A 15965-nucleotide genomic window follows, 5' to 3' on the forward strand; every position below is an offset into this window, starting at 1 on the left:
ACTTCCTATGGTGGAGCTTAAAGCACTATTTAAGAAACCAGTACATCCTAATCAGTCTGATTTCCTTCTTACCTGAGTCATTTCTTGTTTGACGTCACTTTGGGGAGCTTTGGTATCTCAGACAGCTAAGGTAACCAGGTCATTCAGTAACTTTCTTTCTTTCTCTTTTCTTTTCTTTTTTTTTTTTAAATTCCTAAAGGTGGTTAATGTCTGAGAATATCTTCTCTTTCTTCCTCAACTCATCCCTGCCATTCAAGTATGGGGAACAAGAAAGATAAATTGGGGGGGGGGGGGGTTTAGAAGGAAGTTGGGAGTATCCTAGGCCAGTGACCAAGCAGTGACCTGGAGTCAATATCTCAGGGAAGATAGCCTCAGGTACACCTTAAGGGTTTCTGGCTCTGAATTTAGAGCACAAGGAATGTGAAATAGTATCCTAATGACATGACAAAGTTAATATGGGTGGTATAGGATAGTGGAAAGACCACTGACAAGGCAAATAAAAACCTGGGTTCAAAGTCTGTCTCTAATATTTACTAGTTTTGTGATACTGGGGCATAGTCATGTGAAATCAGGTTTTTTTTTTTTTTGTTTGTTTGTTTGTTATTTCCCCTCATCTTTAAAGCATCTCTGGTATTGGTCTTATGGGAGTATTCTGAGGATCAGAGGAGGAAATTAATTTAAATTCCTTTCATTAAGTTTTTTTTTTTTTAATCTGAACTTGGTCCATCATATTGGTATAAGGATTTCCTGGGGAGGAAAACCCTTCTCCCAATAAATATAACCAATCATCCTGCAGTTTATGGTCACAGAGAGTTGCCCCAGGGCACTGAGCAGTTAACATGGCCAGTCTGTATTAGAAACATCTTGCTGATTGAAAGAACTGTTGTTCGGTCATTTCAGTTATGTCTGATTCTTTGTGGCCCATTTGGGGTTTTCTTGGCAAAGATACTGGAGGGCTTTGCCATTTCCTTCTCCAGCTCATTTTACAGATGAGGAAACTGGGACAAACAAGGGTGAAGTGACTTGCCCAAGGTCACATAGCTATTAAGTGTCTGAGGCCACATTTGAACTCAGGAAGATGAGTCTTTTTGACTCCAGGACTGGTATTCTACCTACTGTACCACCTATCTGCCAATCTATATTTATTTTATCTATAAATACCTCAATTATCTCTCAAACTTACTTATTTTAAATATAGAATCAAAAAGTAGGCCAAAAAAAAATCTTCTGGCCAAGCAAAATAAGTGTCATGAAGGCTGTGAATTAAAGTTTAATCATTTTACTTATGGGACAGAACCTGAGAATCTGACTCCATACCCAATTTACTTTTCCTTTGCATGATATTCCAATGAATTTGCTCTTCTGTTTACCTCCATAACAGATTAGAAGCTGTTAAATAAAAGTTGGAAAAGGAATCATTAAGGTAGCTTAACTGATAAACATGGAGGAGTGCCATGATACCAAGGGATGATACAGAAAAACAGGAAGACAAGACAAAATTTTGAAAAACCTTGATTAAATCTCCAGAAAAAACAGACCTCCATTTATCAGTGGGTGTCAAAGATCCTGTTGTACCTTGCTGAGGGGTTTCTTGTAACATACAGGCTATCCCTGAAGTCTTAAGCTTTAATAACAACTTATTAAGTGTTAGATGGTGGAGCTGCACTAAGACTTTTGGGACATCCTGTTTTTATGGTACATCACCAAAGTTCATCATAGTTATGACCCTGAGTTTTCAAGAAAAGCTATAGTCTCTGAACTGGTCTCCTCAACCAAGCTTTATCGTTCTCCATTTCATTATTCACACATCTGTTAAACTGATGTCCTTGAAATCCAGGAATGACCATTTCATTTCTTTCCTCAAGAAGCTTCAGTGGATTCCCATGGACTCTAGAATAAATTCAGACTTCTCCATTTGGCATTCAACATAATCTATCTATCCTTCTTTATCTATCTCCAACCTGTCTTTCCAGGCTGATTACATATTAGGCCCTTTACATACTCCATGCTTTGGCCAAAGTGAGTTACTTGTTGCTTCTGAGATACAACATTCCATGTCTTTGCAGAGGGTGGCCTTTATCTCTATGTAAAGGTAGAGTGATTGATTGACTCAACCCTACCTCACTTAAGTGGCTAGGTGGTACAGTGGATAGAGTGCTGGGTCTGGAGTCAGGAAGACCTGAGATGAAATCTGGCCTCAGAAATTTCCTAGCTGTGTGACCCTGGGCAAGGCATTTAACTCTTCATCTATAAAGTGAGCTAGAGAAGGATGCTTCTGGTATCTTTACCCAAAACAACAAAAACAACAAACAAACAAACAAACAAATGAGGTCTCAAAGAATTGGGACAAGACTGAAATGACTGAACAATACCCCACTTAAAGTAAGTGATAAGATACCCAATCAATCAACTCATTCATAGTCCATTCCTGAACTGGAATGAATGACCACAGCAAACAAAGACTAGTGCATAGCCTGAGAAAACTTGGCCATGCCCCAGGGATTGTCCATAAATTATCAAATGGAACAAGTGTGGTAGTCCAGAACACCCCTGAAAGAAGAAAGGTGATTAAGAGAATCAGCTGTGTTATAGACATCACAGCAAGCACCTGGGCTTGAGAGAAGTTTCAAGAAAAGATTGGATCTTTCCCCTCCTTTCCCTTTCAGTGTCTAATCCATGCAGTCTCTTTACCCAGTGGACCTCCCAGGGGTTTTAGATTATTCCCTATACTCAAAACAATCTAGTTTTTATAATAGGATGTTACACCAACAGCATGCTTCCTCTTTACCTCTGGCTCTTGAGAACCCCTAGCTTCCTTCAAAGCTCAGTTCACCTGAGTCTTGGTGTCACCTCCTAGAAGCAGCCTTTTGTGATTCCACCAGTTAGAGCTTTGTATACCTTAACTCTTCTACAAAAAATGTTTTGTATCTACAATGCACACAAAATTTACTTGTTTGTGTATTTGTTACTGCTCCTATTCCCCCTTCAGGTAAACTCTTTAATCACAAGAACTGCTTAGTTTTCATCTTTGTATTTCCAATGTCTAGGACAGTGCTGGCACACAGTAGGTGCTTAATAAATATCTGTTGCAGTGAGCTGAATTGATGTATTCTGCTTAAGAAGTCAGGGTATGTATGTTGCATTTTAGTTAGATTTTCATTTAAAATAATAGCTAGTATTCATTTTGCTTCAAGATTAAAAAGGATTTTAGATACATTAACTCATTCGATCTTCACAGCAGCCCTGTGAGGTAAGTGCAATTGTTACCCTTGTTTTACAAATAAGGAAACTGACAAGCACATGTTACATAGCTAGCAAGTGTTATAAGTTGAATTTGTATTCATGTTTTCCTAATTCCAGGTCTAATACTTAATTCCCTGGGCTATCTGAGTTTTCTCAGACTATCCACCAGTCTTAGTTTGCTGTGGTCATTCATTCCTGTTCAAAGACTACAGCCTATGAATGAATGGATTGATTGGGTATCTTATCAGTTACTTTAAGTGAAATAGCTTTCAGTTGTTTCAGTCTTGTCCCAGTTCTGTGTGACTTCATTTGTTTGTTTGTTTGTTTGTTGTTTTTGTTGTTTTGGGCAAAGATACTAGAAGGATTTGCCACTTCCTTCTTTAGCTCACTTTACAGTTGGGGAAACTGAGGCAAACAGCCTTGCCCAGGGTCACACAACTAGGTAGGAAGGAAGGAAGGAATAACAAGGTTTGTGGTTTAAAGGAGTAAACTGTCAAATCTCCAGAAAGCTCAATTTTCCAGAACAACACCTCCCCTAAAGATAGTCATATTCTACTATTATATTCACATGACATCATTTTACTTAGGATTTTTCTAAAACCTTTATTTATCAGGAAGAACAAAGACAAATAATTTTAATGACTCCTGATATTATGAACTTTTCACAAAACTAAAGAGTAATTGGTTTTTATATCCTCCTTCACTATCCCTATCCCTGGAGTCTTCAACTAGACAATTACAGGTGTGAAGCTAGCACCGAGCCTGGTCTCTCCAAGGCTCTAATTAGGAGCCCAAACTTAGAAGGTAAGAGACAAGGAGATCAACGGAGAAGCCCAGGAAGGAACTAGATTAGAAGCATTTCCAAAGTTACAAATGCCATGTTTAGAGAACTCTGGGATGGACACCTTATTTAGCCTTTACTGGTTTGCTAGCTGAAGCAGCCGACTGACACTTAAATTCAAAAGTTGATTTTCTCTTCCTCGTTCATTTTTCACAATTCAAATAGAGAATCCTTCAAAAAGCAGGGGAAAGGGAACCATGACTTGAGGTATGTATGGTTTCTCAGTTAATTGGAGGTGATTTAGTTTTACCCTGAGTAGCTTCTTTCCTCATCTGTAAAATGGGGATAATAATACTAATTTACTACCTTCTGGGGTTGTTTTGAGAGTAAGACGAGATAATATTTTTAATAATCCTCCAAATGCTACATAAATGCTAGTTATTGTTATTAACATTATTAATTATTGTAACCATCATTAGTTATCATTACCATGTTCATCATTATTAGTTATTAATATCATTATTAGTTATTAATGCCATGATCAATTATATAATTAATAATATTGATGGCTATTATTTTGTTATTGTAATCATTAATGGCTATTCTCATCATTGGTTATTGTTATCACCATAATCACCATTTTAGCTGTTATATTTTCAACATGAGTAAGATAATTAGCAATATAATTAGTAATAATGGTAATAGTGATTAACATTATTTTGTGACTATTATCATGATTAGTTTTTATTATTTGTCATTATTGCAATTATTATTAGTTATTATGATTAGTTGTTATTGTTGTACGTTGCAGTGGGGGGTAAATTACTGCCTAGGGTCTCCCCCAGCACCATACAGCTGTTAAGCGAGTGAGTTAGGATTTGAAGACAAATCCTTATTACTCCACATCTAAGCACTATGACCTCTGGCCTCACTGCAGCAAGCTGTCTTTCCTCACTGCAGACACCTTTCCTCTTTCAGATACCTACTAAAAGCAGCAAAGCTGGTGAAGGGCATAGTGTTGGAATCAGAAACACTCTGAGTTTCCCTTCTGACTTTCCGATGCTTGCTCTAGCCATGTGACCCTAGAGAAGTCTTAGCCTCAGTTTTTTCATCTGTAAAATGAGGGTAATAGAAGCATCTACCTTTTGCTGGATCAAATGAGATAATATTTGTAAAAAACAAAACAACAGCAAAAAAACAAAAAAAACAAAAACAAAACAACTTAGCACAGAGCCTGGAACACACTAGGCACTAAATAAATGTTCACTCCCTTCCCCTCTACCCATGTGAAGATCATAATATTTGCAAAGCACTTCACAAACCTTGAAGTGTTCTATAAATGCTAACTACTATTAAGCCCCATTTTTCTTCTTCTTAGGAACATCTTACTTGTCTAGAAATTCCCATATCCTTTTAAGCCTCACTAATTGGTGCCTCCTTACCTGTGACATCGGAGGTGGGAAAGTAATCATATATTGAATTGAATGAGACTGCCCCTCAGCCTAAGAAACAACTGTCCCTTCTTCACATCCCTAAATGGCCCTGTTCTGTGGGACCCCTGCTGAGTTCATTGGGAGGAGTGGAGGAGTTGTGAAACCCTGGCATAAGCAGATTGCTGATCAAGACTGTCAAAGGGTCCTTGCTCCCCTTCTTCCTCTTCCCGTGGTCTAAAGAGCATCCCACCCTGACTGCTCACTGTCCTGCCCTATCTTTATCTCTTTAAGGAAACTGCATTTTACAGTCTAATGGGGGAAGCAAAAGCAAACACTAGCTCCAGATTAGGGTGAACAAATAAATGTAATCTAAACTAGAGACAAGATAAATCCGAGATAATCACAGAGGGAAGGCTGTGGCTTTAAGGGTGATCAGAAAAGGTGTCTTGTAGAAGATAGGATTTTAGCTGGGACTTAAAGGAAGCCAGGGAAGCCCAAAGTTTGAGATGAGGAAGGAGAGCATTCCAGTCATGGGAGGAGAGCTTGGGAAAAATGCCTGACTTCATGGATTCTTATGGAATTCCCATTTTCTCTCTATCATGGTTGATGAAAATGCTTGTGTTTGTTTATGACTGTCAAGTTCATAAAAAAAAATAATCACAAAAAAATAAGTTTTACCTTTATGGAAAATATATGGCCCAGTTCCAGAGGCTCTGGCAATATTGTATAGCTGGACAGGAATTGGATCAGGAATTGGGAGACAATGGGGAATGACTCGTGTCTTTTCTGTCAGCCTCAGTTTCCTGATCTATAAAATGGTAAGGTTTAACTAGATGATCTCTAGGGTTCCTTCAAGTGCTAATGGTCTATACTTCTCAGAGTAAACTTGGCTTTAGAAAGACGTGTTTTTTCCCTGGTTCTAAAAAAACAAAAATTGCTAAGGACTTGGGCAACGAGAGTTATCTCCATTATAGCTGTGGATGAAACTTCTAGATGCACTACTGACTCAGATTTCAGCTTGGTGGACAGCATGGTCACTATGTACATAGTTGAGCCTCTTCTACTCACTAGGGAAACTCCTATAGCTGTGGGTTATTAGCTTCAGACCCATGTGAGAAAGAAGGGAAGATGACCTTTGTCTCTATGTTTGGGGGGGAGCTCAGACAAGAGAATCCCTAAGGGCACTGGAGATAACTGTAGTCTCCCTGGGCCTGCCCCCACCACCAGAGAATGTTTGAGGCAAAATGATGTAATGGATTTTGAAAAGAAAGGGCTTTGTGTGTGCAACCCATTAATGTGATTAGTGGGTAAAGGCATTTGCAATGTAAATGAAGCAATCAGGAGTCCTTTTGATTGGCATTTATTTCTCCTTTTATAGAGATAATATATATTGCAATATTATAACTCTTAATAATTTTGGTTATAAAATATGTGGAGCTTTAAACTGCCTGGAAGAAAATACAGATAATTAATATTAATGGACATAGAAGTAAGTATACAACAGGCATGAATAATATACTTTTTATTTATATGGTGGTTATTTTAACTTGTTGGAAAATAATATCTGCCTTATTATTAGGGGTATTGTAATACCAAGAGTATATTATGTGATTGACATAAAAACAAGAAATTCCAGATAATTCCAAATTCTATCAATTTCTTCATTTAAATTCAAACAGGAAATGGCCACTGGACACCACACTCAAAGCAAAGACTTTAACTGAAAGTGTATACTGTCCAATGGCAATTCAAAAGAATAAAAAATGAATATGTCTGTCTCTAAAAAAAAGCCAGGCAAGTGAGAGTGCATATATCATCATGATAAGAATATTTCTTATGTGTGCAGTATATGGAATGAAGCAGTTTGGAGCACGTCAGCAAAAATATAGTTTTAATAAGCATATGCGTATGCATTGTTATGGAGAAACAAGCTCCACTTGGATGGAAAATTCACATCTCTTAGATTTTAACACTTGTGAAATTACAAAATGTTCCACCACCTAGTCCTCAGCCTCACACAAAACCTACCTTCCTTAAGTGCCTTTTCACTCTCCAAATTAAGTTCGAACAATTGGACAAAATGGCACTGTGACATGGCCAAGGTCAGTTAGAATCTGGGTCCTTAACCACAATATTTGTATTTTTCTAGAACTTTGGAATTTACAAAGAACTTTTACCTTGCTTATCTCACCCCAACCAGATGGGGCAGGTAGGATGGATGTCTTTAGTTATTCATATTTTATTTAGAATATTGATAAGCTGGAGTCTCTCCAGAAGTGGCAGCCAGGATGGGAAAAGAACTCTAAACTATGCTCTATGAAGATTGGCCTGGGGAACTAGTGGGGTTTAGCCTGGAGAAGAGATGACTAAGGGGATCATCATAGCTGTCTTCAGATATTTGAAAGGTTGTCATATGGAAGAGGTATTAGATTTATTCTGCTTGGCTCCAGAGGACAGAACTATGAATAATATATGGAAGTTACAGGGCAGTAGATTTTGACTTAATATAAGTATAGCCTTCAATGCAATAGGCTTCTACTACACAGCAGTATTTCAGATCTTTAGGTGCCAAAGGATGCCTAGAATATGGAATGGTAAATGCCAGGCTTTTCATAAAGTGAAAAGCTTGACACAACTTTTCTGCTTTTATATCAGTTGCCATTTGCTAAGGATTACAAAGCACTTTCCTATTAGGTAAATAGTCTTAAGTATAATTATCTGCATTTTACTGATAAAGTAAGCAGAAAGGAAAAGATACTTCAGAGAGTCAGCACCAATAACTATCAGAGCTGGGAACTGAACCCCACAGCAGGATGCAACCTTCTTGAAGCAGAGATCATTTCATTTTTGTCTCTCAGTCCTAGAAACTAGTGCAGTGTCTGACACGCAGTAGTGAACACTCAATAAAATATTTATTGAAATGAATTCTCAGATCTCCATTTTACAGACAAGAAAAATGAGCATTGTCATCATTACATGACTCACCCAGAGTTACAGAACTATTGAGATAGAGAAATCAAGACAAGATTATTTAAAATATCCCTCGATCTAAGGGAGCATCACTACCCTGAACCACAGTGTCCTCTGGCATATGTAGCTAAAAACACATCAGTTGAGTGTCCCTCAATCTTAACACAATAATCTATATATTACTTAAGAACAATATAGTGTCTTTTAATATCATTGTGAAATGTCTATGATATCTATGCCTATGTTCAACTTGGTCAGGTCGGTCAAACAGAAGTATAAGGTTAAAAGTGGAAAGACATTTAGACTGGAAACCAGAAGATCTAAATTCAAATCCTGGCCCTGTCAACTAGCTACGTGACCTTAGGTAAGTCATTTAACTTCATATAATAAATGAAAGATCCAGTCTGAATTCTCTCAAAGTCGCTTCCAGCTAAAAATTCCATCACTGAGTGAAATCCAAACACTTTCCTTCCCATAGTATCAAATACTCTCTCACTGCTAGTCCCTTCCCATCTGTCTCCATATATATATCTTTGGATCTCTTCAGTCTTCTAAGGGCTGATGAAGGTGGAGGAGGTGTTAGTTCCTGACCAGTCGCTGTCTTTTTTCTCCCCTTTCTAGTCCCACCTCTCCGTCCCTATATGCTTAAAAAAAAGCATAAAGATTGTTTATGTCTTATTACCCCTTTAGGAAGTATACAGAGGTTCCCTTTGATATGATTAGAGAAACCAACTAGCTATTGGCTGTCCAAACACAGTTCATGTGGCTGATTTTATTGTAAAGGACATATCCTCTAGGTATCAGAGACCTAGGTGCAGGAAGCAGTTTCATGGAGCATATCCTCTGGCAACAGATACGTGTTCAAGAAAGAACTAGCCCTGGTAGGGAGGAATTGAGCTTAGAGAAGAGTTAAGATTCAGAAAAGATGCTCTAGCTAGGTTGAAGCAAGATGAGGAAACCACAGGAAGAGAAAAGAGAAAAGACATTGGGATTCTACTGTACAGGAAGTGTATGATGCCTTGGCTACATGTACTCCTCATGTTTTCTGCCTCATTGATAATTTAATGTTTAATTTACGTTTATGTCCTACTCTTCCCACTGATTGTGTGGATTTGTAGAAAAGTGAGCCCCAGGTTTATGGAAGAAATATTTCGTAGCTTCTATCCCTGCTATCTTAGTAAATACCTTTGCTTTGAGTTCACTCTTATCTATTAACCATTAGTGAGAATGCTACTGGGGGCTCATGAATTATAGTTATATAAATACAGACTTTGAAGAACATTGTTGAATCTAGAGTAGCTAATCTTCTTTCCCCCCCAGCAGGGGAGCAGAGGGGAGAGGTAGGGGGATATTAAGGGGTATATAGTGGGGAGGGGAATCTGCAAGCCTGAGAGCCAGGGAGGTAGTCTCTGAGGAGCTATTACGCTTAAAATGACCTGCTTTTGGCCTTTCAATTCTATATAGAAACCACCTCATTTCTCTCCTTTCCTTTATTGCTTACCCTTTTGATAAAGTTTATACCCAATACTTCTACTTCTTCAACAGAAGGAAGGAAACAAGTGTTTATAGGTAGTTAACCTACTCTTTTCCAGGCACTGTGCTGAGCACTTTTCAAATATTACCTCATTGGATTCTTATAACAATCTGGTGAAGTAGGTATCATCATTATCCCTCTATTAGAGTTGAAAAAACAGAGACAGACAACAGTTAAGTGACTCACAGCCACAGCTGGTAAGTGTCTGAGGCTGGATTTATTGCACAGCTGCCCAGGCCCCACTTTTTCCTTAGCCTCTCACAATTAGGCTTTCAGATCAAAATGGCATTTCAAAGTTCCCACTCACCAAACTCAGTTTCCATTTTTTAGTCTTTTTTAGTCTTCATCCAGTCCAGCTTGATATTGCTGTCCATATCTTCCTGGATATGTTCTCTCTAGTTATCTTCCCTGCCATCCATAGGGATACAATGGATAGATCATTAGTACAAGAGTCAGGAGGACCTGAGTTCAAATTTCACCTCAGACACTGGACACTCACTAGCTGTGTGACCTTGAGCAAGTCACTTAACCCTAATTGCCTCATCCTGGGTCATCTCCAGTCATCCTGATGAATATCTGGTCACTGGATGCAGATGGCTCTGGAGGAGGAGTGAGGCTGGTAACCTGCATAGCCCTCCCTCACTCAAAACAAAGTCAAGTGCAAGTCATGTCATCATTTCTCGGATGGCATGATCTTCTTTAGCAATGAAGGACACGCACACTCACCTAATCCTCTTTCAATCTGCCTAATTTCTCTTCCCTCTCTCTGCTTTAGCAGCTCCTCATTTTCTTCCTATTCCCTTTATCTGGGTGCTCCCCAAGATTTTGTCTTTTAATTCAGCAAGAATTTAATAAGTGCCTAAGATGTATCAGACCCAATGCCAAGCATTGAGGAGGCAAAGGCAAAAATAGAAACAGTCCCTGTCCTCAAAGGACTTACATTCTATTTTCTCTCCTTTGCTAGTCTCATTCATGCTTATGGTTTCATTGGCCACCAGTATAGCTCTCAAACATTCATCCTCAGCCCACGGCCTGAGTCATGGAGAAAGGATTGGAGAAATGTTCTCTCCCCTATTAGAATGCAAATTCCTTCTAAATAGTAATGATTTCATTCTTTTATTTATATTCATTTGCCTAGCAGGGTGACTGGCTCCTAGTTCATGCTTATTAAATGCTTGTTGGTTGATTGATTGAACTCTAGTGCCCCCCTCCCCCCGCCCCTGCCGAAAGCTCCAAGAGACTATCTTCCCCCAGGCACTTCCAACTCACTGTATCCCAAATCAGCTCTTACTGTTCTCTCCTAAAAAATCTCTTCTTGCCCCTAACTTTTCCATTCCTGTCTTTACCTGAACTCCCATGTTGACACTAGTGGTATCAGAGACACTTCTACTCTCATGTCCATTTGGCAAGTACTCAATTCCACCTGTGAAACTCCTTTCAGATTTGTCCTGTCCACCCTATCCCCACTGCTCTCATAGTTTGGCCAACAATAGATCCCAGACCAGGCCTCAGTTGGTCAGTGTTTGAACCCTGATGGCTCAGAGTGAGCATAAATAGCAATTGTTCCTGTTTCGGCCTGAAACTGTGAGGTCTTTCCTTCCTAGATCATTTTGTTTTTGTTTTTGTTCTTGTTTTTGACTAGGGAAAAGAGGTCATTCTTTGCCTGATTTCTTAGGTAGCCTTCATCACTGAATGGGTGCAGCCTTAGTCAAACTGAGACTTGGGAAAGACCTTAACTTTAAAAGACCACTACATCCGGGGCCATCTCCAATTGTCCTGATCTGTATCTTGCCTCTGGACCCACATGGCTCCAGAGGATAAAGTGAGACTGGTGACTTTGCACAGTACTCCGTCACTTAAATCTAATTCATTTAAAAGTCATGGTATCACCTTCCTGAATGAAGGACAAAAGACAAGAAGCTACCACCTTAAGGCAGACTCTCATTACCATACCTGCCTGGGCTGTTACAGGGCCTCATTATAAAATCTTTCCACCTCATCTTTCTCTCTTCTTTATTCTATCCATTTGACCACAGTGGGAATAATCTTTCTTGTGATCAAATGAGATAATGAATGCAAAATACTTTGTAAATCTTAAAGTGCTATATAAAAGCTAACTATTGTGTCATTATTTTCTAGAAGATTATTGGATTGGAAGGTTTGTCAATTTACAACTGAAAGGGACACTGTCAAATCACTCCAATACTCAACGTCTTGGTGATTCCTGATTGTTTACTAATTAAATTCAGAATTTTCTATTTAGAATTCAACGTTTCTAAAACCTCATGTCACTCTACCTTTCTAGGCTTCCTTCAGATTGCTCCCCCTACATCTAAGGGGGGACTCCAGTCAAACTTAAACACCTCGGTAGGCATGAAATAAATATTTATTGAATGAATTCTCAAGGTCTATATTTTACTGATAAATTAACTGAAGATTAGCCTCACTATAAGACTTGCCTAGGGAAACACAGCTATTAAGTCAGAGAAGCCAGAACTAGAGTCCAGGTTTTCAGTTATGATGATTCAAAATATCCAAAATACTAAGGGAACACCACTACACTGAAGCAAGATGTCTCTGGCATACATGGAAATCAGTTGAAGTGGCACTCTTCACCTTGATTCAATAATCTATGTGCTATTTAAAATAATTTAGTATCTTTTTGAAATCTTTATGCCTATATTCAACTTGGTAAAGTCAAATAGAAGCTAAAGGTGATCTGTAATTGTCCTGTACATCATTATTTGTGTACCCCAAAGAACCTGCTGCCACTACCGGACTCCTCTTTTGTAGTGCATCTCTCCTTGATGGATGCCTTTAATGATGCCATCCAATCTAAGGGTTTTAGAACACTACAGCTTGTGCTTATAAGCATGATATTTTCCAGTCTTACTTCAATAAATCTGCTCCTAAACTATGTGCTCTCTCATATCTTCGAAAAAGCAGAAATTTCAGGGGTTCACAACCACAGTATAAGACAATGTCAAAAGCTATAGCTAAGTGCATTAAAAAAACAAAACAAAACCCAGCAACAGCATAATCCCTAGAGTTTGCTTTGTTTAAATTTGTACAGCAGCTACATTGTAATTGTCGTCCTTAACTGCACATCTTCCTGTTAATTGGTGGCACTCTGCAGTGAAGTGACCCATCTCCTTCAGACTCAATCACATTTTCTCTCTGAATCCCCCATTCAATCTGTGTCCCTTCTGACCTGAGCCTCTCATTTTGAATTTGAGATTCTCTATTTCCATACTGTATGTGCTTCCCACCCCAGATTCATCATCTCTTTCTATCCTGCTTTGTGGTTTATAATTTCTTTTCCATTCTCAATTCACTGGCTTGTAGCTATCCCTTATTGCAAGTCATCCTCCTCATTTATGACCCTTTCCCAATCGGACCAAGTTATTTTGAATTCAAATCCTTGGGCCCAACATCCTAATCCTTTAAGAAGAAACCCCAGGATGGTTGAGTAAGTGATGCGATGAACTCTGGAAAAATTCAGTGTGGAGGGACCAACTAATTCTCTAATAATGGAAGGTTTATTATATTATTTACTTCTCAACACTCAGGGAAGAGTAGAGAAATTGGTAAATTCACGGACAGTTCAATATACAAGCATATATTAAAGGTTCTTTCGCTGCTGTTGTTTCTAAGATAACATACGGAACCAGCAGAGGCATGGTCTGTAACCTGGAGGATATTCCCATCTAGTTAGGAGGAAAACAAGGAAGTATGAATAAATACAGTAGAGAGCATAAATGAATGGATGAATAGATAAATAAATAAATGAACGAGCAAATAAAAATAAATAAATGAAAGCAAATGAAAGTGAATGGGAAAGGTGAGACACTAAATAGGAAGTAGAAATTAATGAGTTAGCATTTGTTAAAGACCTTTATGTGGCAGGCATTATGCAAAGAAAAAAAAGTGAGTTTGTAGGTCTTCAAAGAATTTATATCCTCTACTAATGCTTTAAGCAAATAAAACTAATTTTTAACCTAATAGACTGTGACTTGATTATAATCCATTAGCAATCATTAATCAATTAAATTCTCTATGTACCTCACATATATGAGGTGAGCTGATACTTTGATATGGAACAAAGATGTCATATGGATCTGAGCCTCTGGGGCAAATTTAACTATAAGAATGGAGTGGCATATCCTAGGGATAATGATTTGTGTTCCATAGAGGCTGTGAGGTCAGGAAGGCAGATAAGGACAGAAAAGGGGTCAAGGAGCCTATCCCCTTCTCCTCTCCTGACCTCAGTGGCCATTGCTCCTTAGTTGTCTCCCTAATGGTGACACAGTCCAATGGAAAACCACGAGGCCAGTCTTTGGACCACAGGGAGAAGGAAGCTAAGCCCTGGCTGCTTGGCCTGGTTAAGATTGACATAGAATGACCGCTGATCAAAGCATAAATCCTCCTTTGTTGCCTCCCTCACTTATTTTTATAAATGCAGAACATTCAGATATCCTAAGCAAACCAACTCCAAATGTAGTCTCTGTCCTTGGTGCTTAGGCAGACTATAATATTATCAGCTGACATATCCAAAGGGTTTATGTAAATGTGACTAAATGCAAAAAGTAGCTAGAGACAAGCTACAGAAAGACAAGAAAAATATTTGTGCCATTCTTAAAAGATGTGCTTTAAAAAATGACCCCCAAACTGCAGAGATACAATTTAGCATGAATCTAGTTAGCCAGAAATTTCTTTTGCAAAATAATTAGTCTCTGAGTCAGTTTTTAATCTCTCTCTAATGAGACCCCCTACAATCATTACTGATAGCATCAAATTAGAAATTGATCTATAATTAATAAGACTTATAATGCCAGTGCCTTGAAGATGAAAGGGGCCTTTGGGTAGTTGAAAAAAAGTTCAGGTAGAAGTTTTTAATTGTCTTATTTGTCCCTATGCTAGCATCCTCTTTGAAAACGATACTGAAGTAGCAGGGAAGTGGGTGGTGCAGAATGGGAGGTGTCCTTCTATGTCACTGAGGCAGAAGACTGGCTTCTTCTGGAGGGCTCCACCTAAACCCTGAGGTGTGCCTCAGGGCTGTTCTGAATTTTTAAATATCTGTATTTCTGCCTTTGGCCTTAGGCTATTGGTGTATCAGGGCTACTTTGGGGAAAGTGGCAGTATCCTGGGTTGGATGAATTTGGTTAACTTGGCTTTATCTAAGTTCCTTTGGAAGAAACCCCAAAACCAAGTCATTCCTCTCCACCTTGACCCTCTTCTAGCCCCCAGCCATATTGCAACCCAAGGGATTTCTTTACCCTGTAGCTCCCTGCTTAGAGGGGAGGAAAGGAATATTTGCTGATTGATTAAAATCTAATTTTCTATTCTACAGTTTATGCAGCAGGAGAGAAGAAAACATCATGGAGACTTATTATTCCAAAAATGAAGATGACTTCTGTATTATGATGAGGCTCATGTATCAATTTGTTTTAAATCGAATCAGTGGAATCAACATGGAAATAAGCTCCGTGAATTAATTTATTTTATGAGATCTAAGTGAAAGCTTGCAGTGCTTTGTTTAAAACTTTCTAGATTTGGCCTGGACCAATCTGCTATTAAAGACAAATAAATAAATAAATAGATAGATAAATTTTAAAAACATGTTCAGGCTTCATGGTCCATCTGTGGCAATTTTGCAGTATCTAGAAGTAGAGTTAGATCAGTGATGGCTACTGTGGGTTTGGGGATATCCCATGGGTTGTCAACTAGTCTCAAAGGGGGTGGTGAAATTCTCCCCAAAATAAGAACAATTCTTCAGACCTAAATTAATATTAATTTGCTTTTCTATTTTTTTTTAGTCATCACTTTTCAGAGGAGGGGAGAGAAATTTATATGCCATTAAACAGACAACTAGAAGGGGTAACAAAACTGTTTAAAGGCTGGGAATCAGTAACTTAGGAATGAGTTTACCATGTGCCCTGATTCAGTTGTGTGTATTCAGGGTGTGAAGGGCAGCAACTGGGGTGCAAAGAACCAAGGGGGTGAG

At 38.6% G+C, this 15965-nt stretch overlaps 1 long non-coding RNA gene across 1 annotated transcript; it reads left to right on the plus strand.

The window, feature by feature from the left end:
• Positions 1–4043: 4043 nt before the first annotated feature.
• On the plus strand, positions 4044–15578 carry LOC140527806 (uncharacterized). Its single transcript, XR_011974930.1, has 3 exons — positions 4044–4291; positions 8686–8791; positions 15312–15578. It is a non-coding gene; the product is annotated as an uncharacterized lncRNA (long non-coding RNA).
• The last annotated feature ends 387 nt before the right edge of the window (positions 15579–15965 follow it).

This window comes from Notamacropus eugenii, chromosome 1, assembly GCF_028372415.1.
Source record: "Notamacropus eugenii isolate mMacEug1 chromosome 1, mMacEug1.pri_v2, whole genome shotgun sequence".
Classification (NCBI taxonomy): domain Eukaryota; kingdom Metazoa; phylum Chordata; class Mammalia; order Diprotodontia; family Macropodidae; genus Notamacropus; species Notamacropus eugenii.